At 43.4% G+C, this 18,600-nt stretch overlaps 1 protein-coding gene across 1 annotated transcript in view; it reads right to left on the bottom strand.

Annotated features, from left to right (window-relative positions):
- The window catches only part of LOC124622132 (carbonic anhydrase-related protein 10-like), a 403,585-nt gene that overhangs the window by 122,412 nt on the left and 262,573 nt on the right, over positions 1 to 18,600 (bottom strand). The gene's annotated exons all lie outside the window — the stretch shown is intronic.

The raw sequence follows: 18,600 nt of genomic DNA, 5'->3' as shown, positions 1-18,600 counted from the left end.
ATTTTCGTGAAGGTCACGGTTAAAGCAGGCTCAGACATGATAATTGGATGTCTCTATAGGCCCCCTGGCTCAGCAGCTGTTGTGGCTGAGCACCTGAAAGATAATTTGGAAAATATTTCGAGTAGATTTCCCCACCATGTTATGGTTGGAGATTTTAATTTGCCGGATTTAGACTGGGAGACTCAAACGTTCATAATGGGTGGCAGGGACAAAGAATCCAGTGAAATTTTTTTAAGTGCTTTATCTGAAAACTACCTTGAGCAGTTAAACAGAGAACCGACTCGTGGCGATAACACATTAGACCTTCTGGTGACAAACAGACCCGAACTATTTGAAACAGTTAACGCAGAGCAGGGAATCAGCGATCATAAAGCGGTTACTGCATCGATGATTACAGCCGTAAATAGAAATATTAAAAAAGGTAGGAAGACTTTTCTGTTTAGCAAAAGTGACAAAAACCAGATTTCAGGGTACCTGATGGCTCAAACACAAAAGTTTTGTCTCAGGTGCAGATAGTGTTGAGGATCAGTGGACAAATTTGAGAACCATCGTACAATATGTGTTAGATGAGTATGTACTAATCAAGATTGTAAGAGATGGAAAAGAGCCACCGTGGTACAACAACCGAGTTAGAAAAATGCCGCGGAAGCAAAGGGAACTTCACAGCAAACATAAACATAGCCAAAGCCTTGGAGACAAACAAAAATTACGCGAAGTGAAATGTAGTGTGAGGAGGGCTATGCGAGAGGCGTTCAATGAATTCGAAAGTAAAGTTCTATATTCTGACTTGGCAGAAAATCCTAAGAAATTTTGGTCTTATGTCAAAGCGGTAGGTGGATCAAAACAAAATGTCCAGACACTCTGTGATCAAAATGGTACTGAAACAGAGGATGCCAGACTGAAGGCCGAAATACTAAATGTCTTTTTCCAAAGCTGTTTGACAGAGGAAGACTGCACTGTAGTTCCTTCTCTAGATTGTCGCACAGATGACAAAATGGTAGATATCGAAATAGACGACAGAGGGATAGAGAAACAATTAAAATCGCTCAAAAGAGGAAAGGCCGCTGGATCTGATGGGATACCAGTTCGATTTTACACAGAGTACGCGAAGGAACTTGCCCCCCCCCCCTCCCTTCTTCCAGTGGTGTACCGTAGGTCTCTAGAAGAGCGTAGTGTTCCAAAGGATTGGAAAAGGGCACAGGTCATCCCCGTTTTCAAGAAGGAACGTCGAACAGATGTGCAGAACTATAGACCTATATCTCTAACGTCTATCAGTTGTAGAATTTTGGAACACATATTATGGTCGAGTATAATTATTTTTCTGGAGACTAGAAATATACTCTATAGGAATCAGCATGGGTTTCGAAAAAGACGGTCGTGTGAAACCCAGCTCGCGCTATTCGTCCACGAGACTCAAAGGGCCATAGACACGGGTTCCCAGGTAGATGCCGTTTTTCTTGACTTCCGCAAGGCGTTCAATACAGTTCCCCACAGTCGTTTAATGAACAGAGTAAGAGCATATGGACTATCAGACTAACGGTGTGATTGTATTGAAGAGTTTCTAGATAATAGAACGCAGCACGTCATTCTCAATGGAGAGAAGTCTTCCGAGTAAGTGTGATTTCAGGTGTGCCGCAGGGGAGTGTCGTAGGACCGTTGCTATTCACATTATACATAAATGAACTTTTGGATGACATCTGAAGTTCACTGACCCTTTTTGCGGATGATGCTGTGGTATATCGAGAGGTTGTAACAATAGAAACATGTACTGAAATGCAGAAGGATCTGCAGCGAATTCACGCATGGTGCAGAGAATGGCAATTGAATCTCAATGTAGACAAGTGTAATGTGCTGTGAATACATAGAAAGAAATATCCCTTATTATTTAGCTACAATATAGCAGGTCAGCAACTGGAAGCAGTTAATTCCATAAATTATCTGGGAGTACGCATTAGGAGTGATTTAAAATGGAATGATCATATAAAGTTGATCGTCGGTAAAGCAGATGCTAGACTGAGATTCATTGGAATAATCCTAAGGAAATGCAATCCGAAAACAAAGGAAGTAGCTTACAGTACGCTTGTTCGCCCACTGCTTGAATTCTGCTCAGCAGTGTGGGATCCGTACCAGATAGGGTTGATAGAAGAGATAAAGAAGATCCAACGAAGAGCAGCGCGCTTCGTTACAGGATCATTTAGTAATCGCGAAAGCGTTACGGAGGTGATAGATAAACTCCAGTGGAAGACTCTGCAGGAGAGACGCTCAGTAGCTCTGTACGGGCTTTTGTTGAAGTTTCGAGAACGTACATTCACCGAAGAGTCAAGCAATAAATTGCTCCCTCCTACGTATATCTCGCGAAGAGACCATGAGGATAAAATCAGTGAGATTAGTACCTACACAGAGGCATACCGACAATCCTTCTTTCCACGAACAATACGAGCCAGGAATAGAAGGGAGAGCCGATAGATACTCCAGGTACCCTCCGCCACACACCGTCAGGTGGCTTGCGGAGTATGGATGTAGATGTAGATGTAAATGAACAAAAAGTTTTAATCCAGCAACTCACGAAAGAGCTCTCATTACGAACGTTTTTCGTTATACAATATACACGAGTAATGGTTTGATGTCGTTTATGTAAAAAAACAAATGATACCAACGGCAATACTAAATACCCAACATATGGCTGTGATTATACAGGACGTTAAAGAAACCATCCCACATTTCAGGGTATGATAGTGTGCCTCAAAACAAGACAAAAATGTGCTATAACCATGAGTCTTATCAAGCTACGTTCTGACATGTGACATGTGATCACGTGTTCATAGGAAGCGTTCTTGTGATGTCAGCCATGGCAATGCATTATCCGTCTTCTACGGACAACTACCTGATAATTAATGTTAATTACAACTCCTGACATGGAACACTGTGAACATGTGGTTGCGGATATGAGCACCGTTGTTGCACTCGCGCTACATGTCATACTAGGGTCAACAGCGTGCTCCAATATCGAAATAAACATTATTTGGCTCAATAGTCTGCGGTGAGTAGATCCGTTTACTTTGTATGGATTGTACTGAAGTCTCCTTACATCTGTTTACTTTGGGTACATTTCTCCTAACTCCGGGTGTGTACCGCGATGTTTTTCGTGCTTATAAGTCACGTTTGAAGTAGGAGGGTTGTTCAGTAAGTAACGCCCCACATTAAAAAAAAAAAAAACATTAATACACATTGACAAACGTCGTTGTTAGTGCTTCACATTTGATATTTGTTCTTTGCGCCGGTGATGTTTCGAACCGTTTTGGCGGATGGCAGGGCCGCGGAACAGCGTCAAAACAGTTTCTACATACGACTCACGTTACAAGCAGCGTGCTGTTATTGAATTCTTGTGAGCAGAAAAAGAAACCGTGGTGAACATCCATAAACGTTTGTGTACAGCGTATGGCGATGCTGTAGTTGGTAGGAGTACTGTTGTACGATGGGTAAAGAAAGTTACAGCCTCAGGAAATGCAGAAACAGAGCTCCATGATCTGCCACGATCGGGACGCAGCCAGTGCTAAAGATATGCTGAATCGTGCGGATGCCATTACTGGTACCGACCGGCGCATGACAGCTCTACAATTGGCTCTACATTCGTCGGTCGGCATTGCAAGTGCGTCTTCAGTGATCAAGACCCGGATGTTCAAGGAGATGCTCTCGACGGGTTCAACGAATGCTCACAGCGCACCACAATATTCAAAGAAAGGCCATCACATCTGAATTGTTGGAGCGTTTGGAGACCGACGGAGAAGCCTTTCTGTCACGGACCAATTTTGAAGATGGCGATAGTGTAAGTCATGCAGTGAAAACAGGGCTCTGCCTGTAGGACAAGAGCTTTTACCAGCAGGGAATACATGCTCTTCTACAACGTTGGCGTACGGCCGTAGAACCCGATGGAGACTGCTTAGAAGAACAGAACATGGACAAGACATGTTGATTTATACTGTCACTAAATTCTGACTTAACAATAAATACGTTCTATGAAAATAAATATGGGGCATTACTTATTGAACGACCCTCCTACATGTTATTGTGATGTTTCTGGTTCGGTACAACATGTTTTCTCTCTTACAGATACAACTTAGCAATGGAGACCTTTTATTCCACAAGAGAAATGGCAAACTAGATTTACTGTCATGGTTTAGCAAATAGAGTTAATCTGAGATACCGTAACCTGTACACTGAAGCACGCAGGGTACCATCTGTTGAGCTGTTCAGTCAATTGTTCTAGCGTCTTGGGGAAACAGGTTCCGTAGCACAGAACAAAGTAGATAGTTCGCACGCCTCAAACGGAGGAGCTTATTCTAGATGGACTGGACACAATCTTGGAACTACGATGTGACGAATAGCAGCAGCTGAAGGTGTTAGTCATCCTCTGGTCCCGGCGGTGCTCTATGATCAGTTGTCGTTTCTGAACCATGTTCATCGCGGCCAGCCCCTTACGGCACCAGACCATCCTGCCAGAGTGCAGTTCTGCCAATGGTTCTTGGAGCAGATCCTCAGTTTGTCTCCAAGATAATTACTTCCTGATGAGGCGGGGGTTACAGGACATGGCGTTGTAAATTTCTACAATCTGCAGGTGTGGGCCGATGAAAAATCCCACAATGTATCGTTCAAGAAGCAAGGCATCAAGTTCGATTCTCAGTGAGTGTAAGTATAGGCGTTCTTTGCGATAAAGCAAAGCTACCACAGAGATTAACCGGGGCTCGTTAGCACCGCTTTCTGAAGAAGGTACTGCCCATCTTGCCAGAGTATGTGCCATGTCAGGACAGACTACAGATGTGGTACATGTATGACGGCGCACCAGCACATATTCTCTGTATTGTGCTTCGTCACCTGACGAGGACGTTTGAAAACCCGTGGATCGGCCGTGAAGGTCCCATATCTTGGCCTGCGAGTTCTCAAGGCCTACATCCACTAGATTTCTGATTATGGGGACATGGGGCACATGATGCCACACCAATAAGCTATGTGCAGGAAATACACAAACATGTCTTTCCTGCGTCTCACCACATTAAGAACCAACCACGACGATTTCAGAGTCCGTGACTCCTTACACTGAAAGACAGAGACATTGACTGAGATGAATGTAAATCACGTTGATCACCTACTCTGGACTGGTCATATGTCAGAATGTACGCTTTGTGGGACCCATGGTTATAATAAATTTCTCTCTTGTTTTAATGCGCGCAATCATCCCATGAATTACTGAATACTTTTTTAAGACCCCTTACTTATATACACACTGCGTTCGTACCTTGGTCTCCCTCTATAATTTTGACATACTACTCTTTCTTCCATTACAAAACTGAAGCCTCAGGATACGCTCCACTGACCAATCCCTCCATTCACTCAAGTTGTGCAACAAATTAATCTTTTCCAACTTTTATTCAGTACCTCCTCATTAGTTGGTTGATCAAGCCATCTAAGATTCGACTCTATTATATAAACCACTTTTCAAAAGCTTCTAATCTCTTCTTGTATGACACATTCATCATCCACATTTGACTTTTGCTACAAGGTAAGGTATATCAAGAACTTTCAGGAACGTAAAAGTAAAAATGTAGCTACAAATTTATTAATTACTTACAAATCATTTTAAATACTAATAACACAAAGGAAACACAAACATAAGAAAAACTGATTAACTTCTTGTAGCTGGGATTGACAGTAATTTAACATTTTTAAAGGACAGCATGATCTTCTTTGACTGTCAGCCCCAGCTGCAAGAAATGAATCAATTTTTCTATAAAGTCTCCACGAGGATTATTCGGAGAGTGAGGTCCAAGGGGTCGCGAAATTGAAACCACTGCAAAAAACCGATCAAGGTTGGCACAGACGTGCTGGGCAGTGTCACTAGTACGCTCTTCGATCGCTTCATATCGCTTTTTTCAGTTCTGAGCATACAGTGAACACTTGAAGAAGACTAGAAAGCAGCGTCTCCCTCCAAGTAGGGGTGTCTGCTGAGAGATTTCGCCTGATATTATGCAAACCCACACGACATCAGTGTCATGCATTTTCTTCTTTATGACAATTCTCGACCACACACCACCGGAGCAATTATGACGCTCCTGCAGCGTTTTCAGTGGGAAGTGTTTGATCTGCCACTATACAGCACTGACGTGGCTGCCTCTGATATATATCTCTGCTCACATGTACGATGACAACATCTTGGCTAAGACAATGACCTTCAGACCAGTGTAGAGAAGTGGCGGACAGCACAGGCAACTTCCATATAGGACGAGGGTATAGGAAAGTTGGTACAACGCTACGACAAATGTCTCAGTCGGAGGGGGGCGACTATGTAGAGTAGTTGCTGAAAGGTAGCTAAATTTTGCAAATAAAATATTTTTGATTTTCACTGTTGTATCCATTTTGCAAAAGACAGGACCGTACTTCTCGAATAACGCTCGCAGTTCCATTCCGTTCTTAGACTTTTTTTACAATAAATAGTTAGACAAACCATACACTCATGTTCTGGAAAATTATTGGTATACATGTTTTATAAGACATTATCTAGTATATGAAGATGGTATCTGTTCTTTCGGACATGTTCGACGGAACAGATACTATCTTCATATACTTAAGGCTAACTGGCCATTGACCTCCTTCTTCTGTGGCGGATGCACACGCATTGCCTGAACTCTTACGGGACTCGGTCAGATTGTCTGCCGTGAGTAATAAGTGTTATGGGCAGGGGCACTACGAACGTAATGTGTGGGCATTAATTTGGGAATGTGGGTCTCACGGGGAGCGTGCAAGGGATAAGTCCCTGCAGTCGCACTATCCTCTGATTCTCTGAGCCCTCAGTGGGTCAGATGCATAGAACGTCTGCCGTGTAAACACATCCCGTGTTCGAGTCCCGGTCGGAGCACACATTTTCTACTGTCCCCATTGATCTGTATATACGCCTGTCGACAGCTTAGGGTCTTGATTTAATTGTTGTTGTTGTTGTGGTATCCGGTCCTGAGACTGGTTTGATGCAGCTGTCTATGCTACTCTATCCTGTGCAAGCTTCTTCATCTCCCAGTACCTACTGCACCCTACATCCTTCTGAATCTGCTTAGTGTATTCATCTCTTGGTCTCCCTCTACGATTTTTACCCTCTACGCTGTCCTCCAATACTAAATTGGTGATCCCTCAATGTCTCAAAACATGTCCTACCAACCGATCCCTACTTCTAGTCAAGTTGTGCCACAAGCTCCTCTTATTCCCAATTCTATTCAATACCTCCTCATTAGTTATGTGATCTACCCATCTAATCTTCAGCATTGTGATGTAGCACCACATTTCGAAAGCTTCTATTCTCTTCTTGTGTAAGCTATTTATCGTTCACGTTACACTTCCATAAATGGCTACACTCCAAACAAATACTTTCAGAAACGACTTCCTGACACTTAAATGGCTCTGAGCACTATGGGAATTAACATCTATGGTCATCAGTCCCCTAGAACTTAGAACTACTTACACCTAACAAACCTAAGGACATCACACAACACCCAGCGATCACGAGGCAGACAAAATCCCTGACCCCGCCGGGAATCTAACCCGGGAACCCAGGCGTGGGAAGCGAGAACGCTACCGCACGACCACGAGATGCGGGCTGACACTTAAATCTATACACGATGTTAACAAATTTCTCTTCTTCAGAAACGCTTTCCTTGCCATTGCCAGTCTACATTTTATATCCTCTCTACTTCGACCATCATCAGTTATTTTGCTCCCCAAATAGCATAACTCCTTTACTACTTTAAGTGTCTCATTTCCTAATTCCCTCGGCATCACCTGACTTAATTCGACTACATTCCATTATCGTCGTTTTGCTTTTGTTGATGTTCATCTTGATTTAATTATCAATTCATTATCTAGTATGGTAGTCAAATGTGAACGATGTACATGTGGGACAAAGAGAATAGAATCTTCTCAAATGTGGTATTACGGAGGAATATTGGAGATTAGATGGGTCAATTGAATAATTAATGAAGAGGTACTGTACAGAATTGAGAAAAAAGTTAATTTATGCCGCGACTGGCTGAAAAGTGGATCGGTTGATAAGATACGAGGGTTGCCCAGAAAGTAAAGCACAACATTTTTTTTTCTTCATCAATTCTTTACTGAACATAACACACGCAAAGGAATGGTCTTTTATTTTTCCACGTAATCTCTATCTCGTTCTATGATCTTTCCTCCAGCGTGAAACAAGGCCGTGTATGCTATGTCCGCACCAACACTTGTCCTGGTGGCGGAGCCAGTGCTTCACTGTGTGGATCATCTCCTCATCGCCTCGAAATGTCTTCCACGAATGGCATCATTTAAAGGCCCAAACAAGTGGAAGCTCGCAGCCACACGTCAGATGTAACAGCCGTGGATGGTCTCCCCAACGTCTGCAAATCGTGGAGCTTCGCTGAACCGCATTCTGGTGGCCTCACCCAAGTGCCAGCGACTAACTGCACTTCTGTCGACGGCAGATGCTCCATAGTCTTTGCACAAGCGTTAGTGAATATTTCCCAAGGTTTATTTCCCTGCAGTGAGAAATTCAATGACGGCACGTTGCGTGTAACGTACATCACCTACAGACGACATTTTGAAACTGTCCTGCAGCTGCGCTATCTGCCGGAAGTGGCGGAAACTTGGCGTGATCACTCAGGAGACTTCAAAACATACGAGTAACGTTTCGCATTCGTAGCACTGTTTTCGGCTGAGAAAAAAAAAATGCGGTGCGTTACTTTCTTGGCAACCCTCGTATATCCTGGGCCATCGAGGAATCACCAATACCGTGACGGGAGAAAGTGTAGGAGGTAAAAGTCGTAAAGGGAGACCGAAATTCTAATACAGTAAGTAGTTTAAAATGGCTGTAGGTTGCAGTTATAAGAAGAGATAAAGAGGCCTGCACATGATGGAATACCTTGGAGAACAGCGTCATGAAATTACTCACATTGCACAATACACCCAAAAAATTGAATACCGCTTGTTAATATTGTGGAGAGCTTGTATCTTCACATTCCGTATATTTGAATACGCTTGATCCTAAGAAGTTCATAGTACGTTCACACAGCAGGTGTTCCCCACTACATGCACGGGTACAGGTGGTCAACAATTTACGGTAGAAAACACGTCCAACAGTACTGAGTACGACCGCCATTACAACACCACATACCTGTTTAAATACTGTCATGTTTGAACCGGTTACTATAGAGTAATTATTACGAGGCGACGTAAAATACACTACTGGCCATTAAAATTGCTACACCAAGAAGAAATGCAGATGATAAACGGGTATTCATTCGACAAATATATTATACTAGAACTGACATGTGATTACATTTTCACGCAATTTGGGTGCATAGATCCTGAGAAATCAGTACACAGAACAACCACCTCTGGCTGTAATAACCGCCTTGATACGCCTGGGCATTGAGTCAAACAGAGATTGGATGGCGTGTACTGGTACAGCTGCCCATACGGCTTCAACACGATACCACAGTTCATCAAGAATAGTGACTGGTGTATTGTGACGAGCCAGTTGCTCGGCCACCATTGACCAGACGTTTGCAGTTGGTGAGAGATCTGGAGAATGTGCTGGCCGCGGCAGCAGTCGAACATTTTCTGTATCCAGAAAGGCCCGTAGCGGACCTGCAACGTGCGGTCGTGCATTATCCTGCTGAAATGTAGGGTTTCGCAGGGATCGAATGAAGGGTAGAGCCACGGATCGTAACACATCTGAAATGTAACGACCACTGTTCAAAGTGCCGTCAATGCGAACAAGAGGTGACCGAGACGTGTAACCAATGGCACCCCATGCCATGACGCCGGGTGATACGCCAGTATGGCGATGACGAATACACGCTTCCAAAGTACATTCACCGTGATGTCGCCAAACACGGATGCGACCATCATGATTCTGTAAACAGAACCTGGATTCATCCGAAAAAATTACGTTTTACCATTCATGCACCCAGGTTCGTCGTTGAGTACACCATCGCAGGCGCTCCTGTCTGTGATGCAGCGTCAAGGGTAACCGCAGCCAAGGTTTCCGAACTGATAGTCCATGCTACTGCAAACGTCGTCGGAACTGCTCGTGCAGATGGTTGTTGTCTTGCAAACGTCCCCATCTGTTGACTCAGGGATCGAGACGTGGCTGTACGATCCGTTACAGCCATGCGCATAAGATGCCTGTCATCTAGACTGCTAGTGGTACGAGGCCGTTGGGATCCAGCACGGCGTTCCGTATCACCCTCCTGAACCAACCGACTCCATATTGTGCTAACAGTCATTGGATCTCGACCAACGCGAGCAACAATGTCGCGATACGATAAACCGCAATCGCGATGGGCTGCAACGCGACCTTTATCAAAATCGGAAACGGGATGGTACGCATTTCTCCTCCTTACACGAGGCATCACAACAACGTTACACCAGGCAACGCCGGTCGACTACTGTTTGTGTATGAGAAATCGGTTGGAAACTTCCCTCATGTCAGCACGTTGTAGGTGTCGCCACCGGTGCCAACCTTGTGTGAATGTTCTGAAAAGCTAATCATTTGCATATCACAGCATCTTCTTCCTTTCGGTTAAATTTCGCATCTGTAGCACGTCATCTTCGTGATGTAGCAATTTTAATAGCCAGTAGTTTAGGTACAAAAGTTGTTGCCAGGGAAAAAATCATAGCACAGCAAGACTGGCAAGTTGTCGAAATAGGGTACATGTTTCGGTTTTTCTGCAGACATAGTTCTTCTGAGGAACGGATAACAGGTGCACCAGAGTGTAGGACTCAAATGTCGCAGTCGCTGGAGACGTACTCTGTTGTTGAAGTACGTGGGAAATTTCTTGTGATCACACCTTCTAAATTGGGCACAGATTTATTGTGAAATTCTGAATACATATAAATGAAATCCAGTGTCGCGTGTTGCGGTAGTGAAATAGTCTGAAAATTTACCGAAGCTGCACAGAGGTGGGTGGTGCTGAACGGGGATGGAGCCACCGACATCGGCCACAGACGACAATGTGCCGACAGTGGAGGAACTGATTCGCGGCAGTCCACCTTTTCCAACGATGAGGGTGTACACACAGCGGTTTTCGAATGGCTCGCTGACGGAGGAGTGGATTTCTATGGTCGAGGAGTTGAACAACTGGTGCAAATTCCGACCGCTGTTTACACTTTGCGACTATACTGAAAGACAGTGTCATTTATGTGTCTCATTTTGAGGTGTAATGCAGCATTTATTGAAAGTAATTGACCTGCTACAACAAGGTGCAACTTCAAATAACTTACAAGAATGCCGACAGGTGACACCTTAAAGAACCGCTGATATATCGAAAGGACCACACCCTGCCATTTTCAAGGCAGTTTTTGCTCCTGTCGAAACATCGCCGGTTATTGTCTTCGTAAACCGGCTGCATTCTGGTAAGTTATTTGAACACTGCATACGAAAGGAGGAATTCGGATTTCACATTGCGTAACATATTATATGGCCCCCTGTGCTTCTGCGACGAAACACAATATATGTGTCATACAGTTAAAATATATTCCGTTTTTTTTCCTACAGACGTTACTCATATTGTGTCCGTTTTTGGATGGAATTGTATTTCAAACATAACGAAACCATAACACAAAGTCGTAACATTTTACAATAATTTTCACACCAACGGCTGTAGAGAAGTTCATATTCGTGATGATTACAGTAGAGGTTATATATCAGCAAGTGCGCGTACGTTTTGTGTCGAGATGTGCAAAAGAAAATAGCGTACAAGCCTGATGAGCATCGACCTCGTAATAAGATTCAGAGTTCTGAAATTGCGTTGTTAACTAATCGATGACCCATTTGCTACTAACGGGGACAAGAAAAGCGAACGTTATTCGCTGTAGTCCAGTCCCGACGCCAAGCATCATAACAGTTTCAGAAGCTGTAAACAGGTGGTACTGAAAAAATCAGGTACGGAATGAAACAGAGTTGAAACTTCCACGCAGTTGTTTGTTCAGAGACAAATGCTACAACTATGCTGAGTGACAACATCATAAACAATTGTTTTAATCAGACGCAGCTCACTACAATACAGAGATTTTTCGCTCTGCTGTGGCCTGTTTGCTGCTTATAATTTTCCGGAGATATTACAACTGTGTGCATTAAAACTAATGTTCTACCGCGGATCCTCACCTTTAGCGTCTGAGATACATTTTCGGCTGTTATGTGGACTCTTCACCTCTGAACTCACTAATAAAGTGATATTTTAAAAGCTATTGTTTAGATGTGTGTCCAAAGCAGCGCTTGGTTATGGCGAGTTTTAATCCGTAAGTTCCACTTGAGTATGGGAATATGATGCAACCAATTTCACACGACCAAAATACAAGTCCAGAACATTTATCCGATTTTAGTGAAACAAAGAACAGATGCTTTGAGGATCGCAATGATTCAAGTACTGTATATGACTGCGTACCGAGGAAAATCTCCTCTTTCCTGAATGCAATTCGATATACACAGAGCACTGCTCGCTAGTTATTACAACATAATAGTGTTATTTTAGCCTGATAGTAATTAAGTAATTATTCAAATAAATATTGAGAATGTTGCCCCATTCTCTCATTTGAGCGTTCATTTGATACTGATAACACCAGAAAATTCCTATTAATTGCTGCCTCCGCCTGAGACGATATCTGCTTGGCTTCTACTACAATTACCGTGAACCTGTCCCCAAAGCACGCCCCGTTTGTCTTCGACAGCAGGAAGAAGATAGAAGAAAACTTATATTTCATTTAATAGAAGAAATTCAATACATTTTCTGTTTCCAGTAGGAACACGGGCAATATTGAGATTCAGCATTTACACTTCAACTGAAGATAACATTAATACCGCATTTCACCTGGCAGCCTATTTGGTTTTCACAGTTCTCACTCATAAAGTAGAGGTCCACCCAGATTAAGAGGTAGGGCATGATATTTCATTTAAGTTTTACAGGAAGTCATGTAACATATGATACTGCATTTACAAAAGGTCAGAAACATGAAACATTACCGTGGAAAGAAGGGACGTTAGGATTGATGTCCCGTCGATGACGAGGTCATAACAGATGAACTCGAATACCGAAAGGATGGAGAAGCAGATCTGACGTTTTGTTTTCAAAGGAACTAAACAAACATTTGGCTTAAGAAATTTAATAAAACCAGAGAAAACCTGAATCAGAATGGCCGAACGGTAAGTAGCCAGCTGTCCTTCCAGATATGAGTGCAGTACACTTCCACCACACTTTCTACATGTTCACAGGCATCGAAGGCTATATCTGTTGTCCAAACATGGTAAGCTTATAAAAACAATTACGTGCCCAGGATGTAACTGTAGCTTGACTGATACACTGAGCAGAGCTTTCAGCATGCGAAGTCAATATTGTTTCCAGGTAAACAGCGTGTTTCAGGTACCCGGTACCTCTACCGTTGGGCTTCATGTAACCTACACCACCTTAAAACACTACGTGCAAGATTTTCATATTATCTCGCTCGATATGTGCAAAGTGTTAGTGCTAAAGAAAGAAAATGAAAGAGACATTTGTGTAGGAAATTAAATGTAGAGAAATTTTGCCCTGGGATGCGCTTCTGGTGGAGGCCATAGATTTCAAATTATTCAAAAAAATGTGTAAAAGTTACCTTCAAAAGCGTTTTTCGTGACTAACTCGCAATCTGTGGCCCTAAGAGAAACTGTATCCCAGTACAAAATTTAAATGCATTACATTTCCTACAAAAAGATCCTCTTCATTTTCCTGTAGGACTAATAGTTCGCACATGAGGAGCAAGCGAATACGAAAATCTTGCACATGGTATTTGAAGGCTCTGGGGCTGCATAAACCCTGCGGTAGTGGCAGCTCAATCACCCCACACAGCTAGTGGCATGTGATAAATCTGATGGAAAAGGCGGTAACCCTTACAGAGAGCAATTTCCCCAAATTTATGCGTTACAGCTCTTCAACAAAACTCTGACCTCTCCCTTTTAAAGCAACTGACTCTAATTTACTTGAATAAATAAATAACCGCAACAGCTGTGAGAAGAATTATTGATCTCCAGTTGATTCATTACTAGTTTCGTGACTGCTCTCGCGGCGGCTGTTGCCGTTATTTATTTATTCAAATGTATTTCTAAAGAGGGGGCTGACCCATTCACCAAGTGACCTGTTCCAAATTTATCCGTTACACTACTTCAGCAATTACAGAAATAATCAACCTTCGATTGGCTACCAAGGGAGAGAACAGAGGATGAAACATGAAATAAATTATCGGAAATTTTGTTTCGAAATCATACTCACAGCCTCAGTTTCCATTATACCGGGCAACTACAAATGATTCGTTTGTCTAGAGAGAGTTCTATATTTTCGAAAGTGTGACATGCATACATAAGACTGATGCATGAATAGAACCACAAACTGACCAACTTCGCATTGTGCAATTTACTAATGTTCCATGAGTGCCTGTTTAGTCACATGAAACACGTCCAAGCGATAGTCCATATCTTAAATAGCAATATCTTGTCCACAGTCATCACAGCAGCATTCGTGCGTTCTCTGAGCAGCTGGAGTATTCTTGGCGGCAGGGGTAGGGAAATACGGTCCTTAATGTATCTCCACAGGAAAAAGTCACAAGAGGTTAAGTTAGGTGACTTGGGGGGGCCAAGGAAACTGAGCCACATCATCATCACCACTACGACAAATGCAACGATGTGAAACTTCGTAGTTTAGCTAGAGATGAACACTGGAGTACGCCTTCTAGTTGGAAGATGAAATTCTCACAATCAACAGTCTGTTGTGGAAACAAACATCACTGGAACATGATAAGGTAAGAGGTATCCGTCATAGTGACATCAGAGAAGAAAAACGGCCTACACATCTTCGTCTGTGATACTGCACAGAAAACATTAACCTTCGGCGAATATCGTTCAAGCGGCACGATCTCATGAGGATTTTCAATGGTCCGCACTCTCACATTGTGGGGATGAATATATCTACGTAGATAAATGGAAAGTAGCTATGTTGCTGAATATCAGCTTGGAGGCGAGACAACTGTATTCTTGTTAGCTGCAATTTGGTCAAAGCACTGCACTCGAAACGCCAACTAGCAGTCACAGATCAAATTCGTTGAGTTCAGGGATTTGTGCATACGTCTATCATACTTGTGTATATAATACGTTGGTGAATGTAGGACTCTGAAGAAGAAGGAGCCATTTATAGTAGCCCTGTATATGCAAATAACGTGCTTATATGGAGGGAGGTATTGAATATCGACTAATAGTTGTTGATGAAGATCAGTTATTTACGGTGAGGAATGGACCATTGACGCTAATTTTGTAATTCCACATCCGGCGTTCGACCAGTTGTTGTACTCTTCCTACACTGCAAACGTCAGAATCCAGGAAGTTATTCAAGAATGACTTTCATACATTGGTGTAATGAGATAATAGCGATATCAGCGACAATCCACAAAACTCAGTGTCTGCAGAGACAGATAAAATGTTGCCGGTGGCTCGTTACAGACCGCAGCGTCATACACAACCCGACGACTTTGTCTTGCTTGCTCTGCAGCCACACCTGTCACAAGCTGCAATACTACTGCTTGCTCCTGTCCTCTGTAAGTGTAAATCCTGGGTCTAAATGAATAACTGGTGGGCAACCTGCCTAGAAACGAAGGCTGCTTACGAGAGTAAATTGCTAGCTATTAAAATTCTCATGGAGGAATAGAAGTAGTGAAATTTCACTTATTGTCCACATACAATTTAATAGAAACAGCATTAGATTAAATTCGTAGGTGAAACAGAAAAAAATAAAGCACAGAAAGCTTCCTCCTCTGTCCGCAATACTGCCTGTAGGACCGCTGTCATCGAATTGGACTGAGCTTTGGTAAGAGATATGGGTACGCCAAGCAATATTCTTCAACTCCATTCATGAGACCATCAATCGTAGTGGAAGGAGAGTGGTGGCGTGCTAATCTCTCAGCGACCAGTGACGGGCAGCTTTCAGAGTGTGAGAGTAATCGAAACGTACTTGTCACGGTAGCTGTAGAGGTGCCTCCGAGTCGAGGGTGGTCAGATCATCACGGCCAATATGTGGTCTTCTGTTTTCTTGTTCTACGTCACGGAGACCTTGAACATGAGGCACACCCACAGGCCTTATCAAGTCAGATATGTAACTGCCGCTGTCCTGAAAAAAAAAATGGTTCAAATGGCTCTGAGCACTATGGGACTGAACATCTGAGGTCATCAGTCCCCTAGAACTTAGAACTATTTAAACCTAACTAACCTAAGGACATCACACACATCCATGCCCGAGGCAGGATTCGAGCCTGCGACCGTAGCAGCAGCGCGGTTCCAAACTGAAGCGCCTAGAACCGCACGGCCACACCGGCCGGCCGCTGTCCTGATTACCAGCTGTGGGAGAGAGAGGTGATCGTGTTTACCGTGTCATCCCATACCATCATGCAAGTGCTCGATTCGTATAGTCTGAAAATGTGATATGATGCCATTGCTGTGTCCACAGTGGTCGCTAGTCGCTGCAGTATCGGCATAAGTCTCTTCGTTGCCGCGTCAAAGTAAGCTGATACAGTGCTAGAGGTGTAGTCTACCTGTCCGTAACACACGTATCTTGCTGCTAACATTCCTGACTTGAAGTACTTGGCGTGGGTGTAAGGCTCCACTCAGCCGACTCAACAATATGTCTGCGCTCTCGGGCGCTAGTCGCGTGATTTCGCTGAAATCCTGCATAGGGTTGACTTAGGCGCAGTCATGGAAACTCCACTAACGCGAGTATCAATGTCGTGGTTCTAAAACCTCTCTTACGATGGGCTACGATCTTGTTGCTGTCGATATCTGACACCTCCACGTAGCCATTTCTCCATCTCAAACGAGGAATAACACAGTATCCTCGCAAACAACCAAGGATAAAACGCGACCTCTGTGTGGGAAAGCGACTGCGTAATCGTTCCTTATACAGAGTAAGTTACCTAAAACTGGCACCGCAGATATTGCGGAAATATACAGCGCTGATGAAGTGCGATTTTTGCAGGATGGATTAGTACTCAGATGCTCGTATTTTTAACCAATCCATAGAATGTACTAATACTTAGAAAGTGTACTTTTGTGCAAACACACACTTTTTAAATGGAACAGTGCCTGTTGTCATTAACAAACTAAAAGTAGGGTAAATTAGAATCCGAGTGGTGTTTGTGTAAAAGTTCCCATACCAACTCTTGTTTGTGCCATTCAACCCGTGTAGTTGCTAGATACGATGTTTTTATGTTTGTTTACAGTGTGCTTGTGTGTTCCTTAAATGGATTGGGACTTACTAACTAGCTAGTGTGTGACTGAACGTGCAGTAGGTCGTGAGTGGACGATGGGAATTCAGAAAAAGGCTTCACGCGCCCGGGTTCCCGGGTTCGATTCCCGGCGGGGTCAGGGATTTTCTCTGCCTCGTGATGGCTGGGTGTTGTGTGCTGTCCTTAGGTTAGTTAGGTTTAAGTAGTTCTAAGTTCTAGGGGACTGATGACCATAGATGTTAAGTCCCATAGTGCTCAGAGGCATTTGAACCATTTTGAACAACCAGAAAAAGCCGATATGCTCGTTCGCTCTTGTACGATGCATAGGATAAGATATACCGACAGACGTCAACCATCTCGGCAGTTATTTATCACCCCCTTCCTCCTGTTACGTGAAAGTGATAGTGTATCACCTAGACAACGTAAGAGAAGGAAACAAGTGACGACAGAAAAGAGAGAAATTAATGTTATTGCTGCTGTTGCAGTAGATCCGCACATTAGCTGCTGAACAATCGCACGAGGAGTGGCGTGAGTCAACGACATAGTTTCAATTCCTGTCGCATTTCTCTCCATCCAGAGCTACATGTATTATGAGAATCGTGTTAACCTCTGTTCATGGGCATTAACATAGGATACTCCAAATGAATGACGTACCGTGTTTGGTGATGAAGCCACATTTACCAATCATGGCCGGGTAAACCAGTCAGGTTAACCACACATGCGCTACTGGTCCGTTGACAATCCCCGTTGGCTTCGTCAGGTCGAATGTTAGCATCCATTGGCTGTAAAAAGTGTTATGTGGGATAGAGAACAATCAGCTCATAGGCCGGTTTTTCATCCCCTGACCATTAAACGCGAGCATGTATCGCAGCCTCCGAACACACCACGTTCCACGTGGTAGAAAACATTCCTCTGTCGACTAGGAGGAACCTATGGCATCAACATGATGGCTGTCCAGCCCAAAGTGCCCGAAGAACTACAGTACGTCTTCACGAATTGTTTCCAAATCGTTGGTTTGGACACAGAAAAATACGAGCCCCTGACCACCAACCCCATCTGTGAAAACCGCACATCACTAATACTTTCCATTTTCGCAATATTTGCGGTGAAAGTTTTAAGTGATTCACCCTGTATATGTGAATGCAGATGCCGTTACTGCTAACCAGGTTGTGCGGTTGCCCTGAATTGGCTGTCATCTACATAACTAGTCATGTAGCACACATCATGCTACTGTGCTGTTTGTTCTATACTACCTTTATGGTGGTTCAGTTATAATTAACA

The sequence above is a fragment of the Schistocerca americana genome, chromosome 7, assembly GCF_021461395.2.
Source record: "Schistocerca americana isolate TAMUIC-IGC-003095 chromosome 7, iqSchAmer2.1, whole genome shotgun sequence".
Lineage (NCBI taxonomy): Eukaryota > Metazoa > Arthropoda > Insecta > Orthoptera > Acrididae > Schistocerca > Schistocerca americana.
This window is presented reverse-complemented; position numbering and strand designations above follow the sequence as displayed.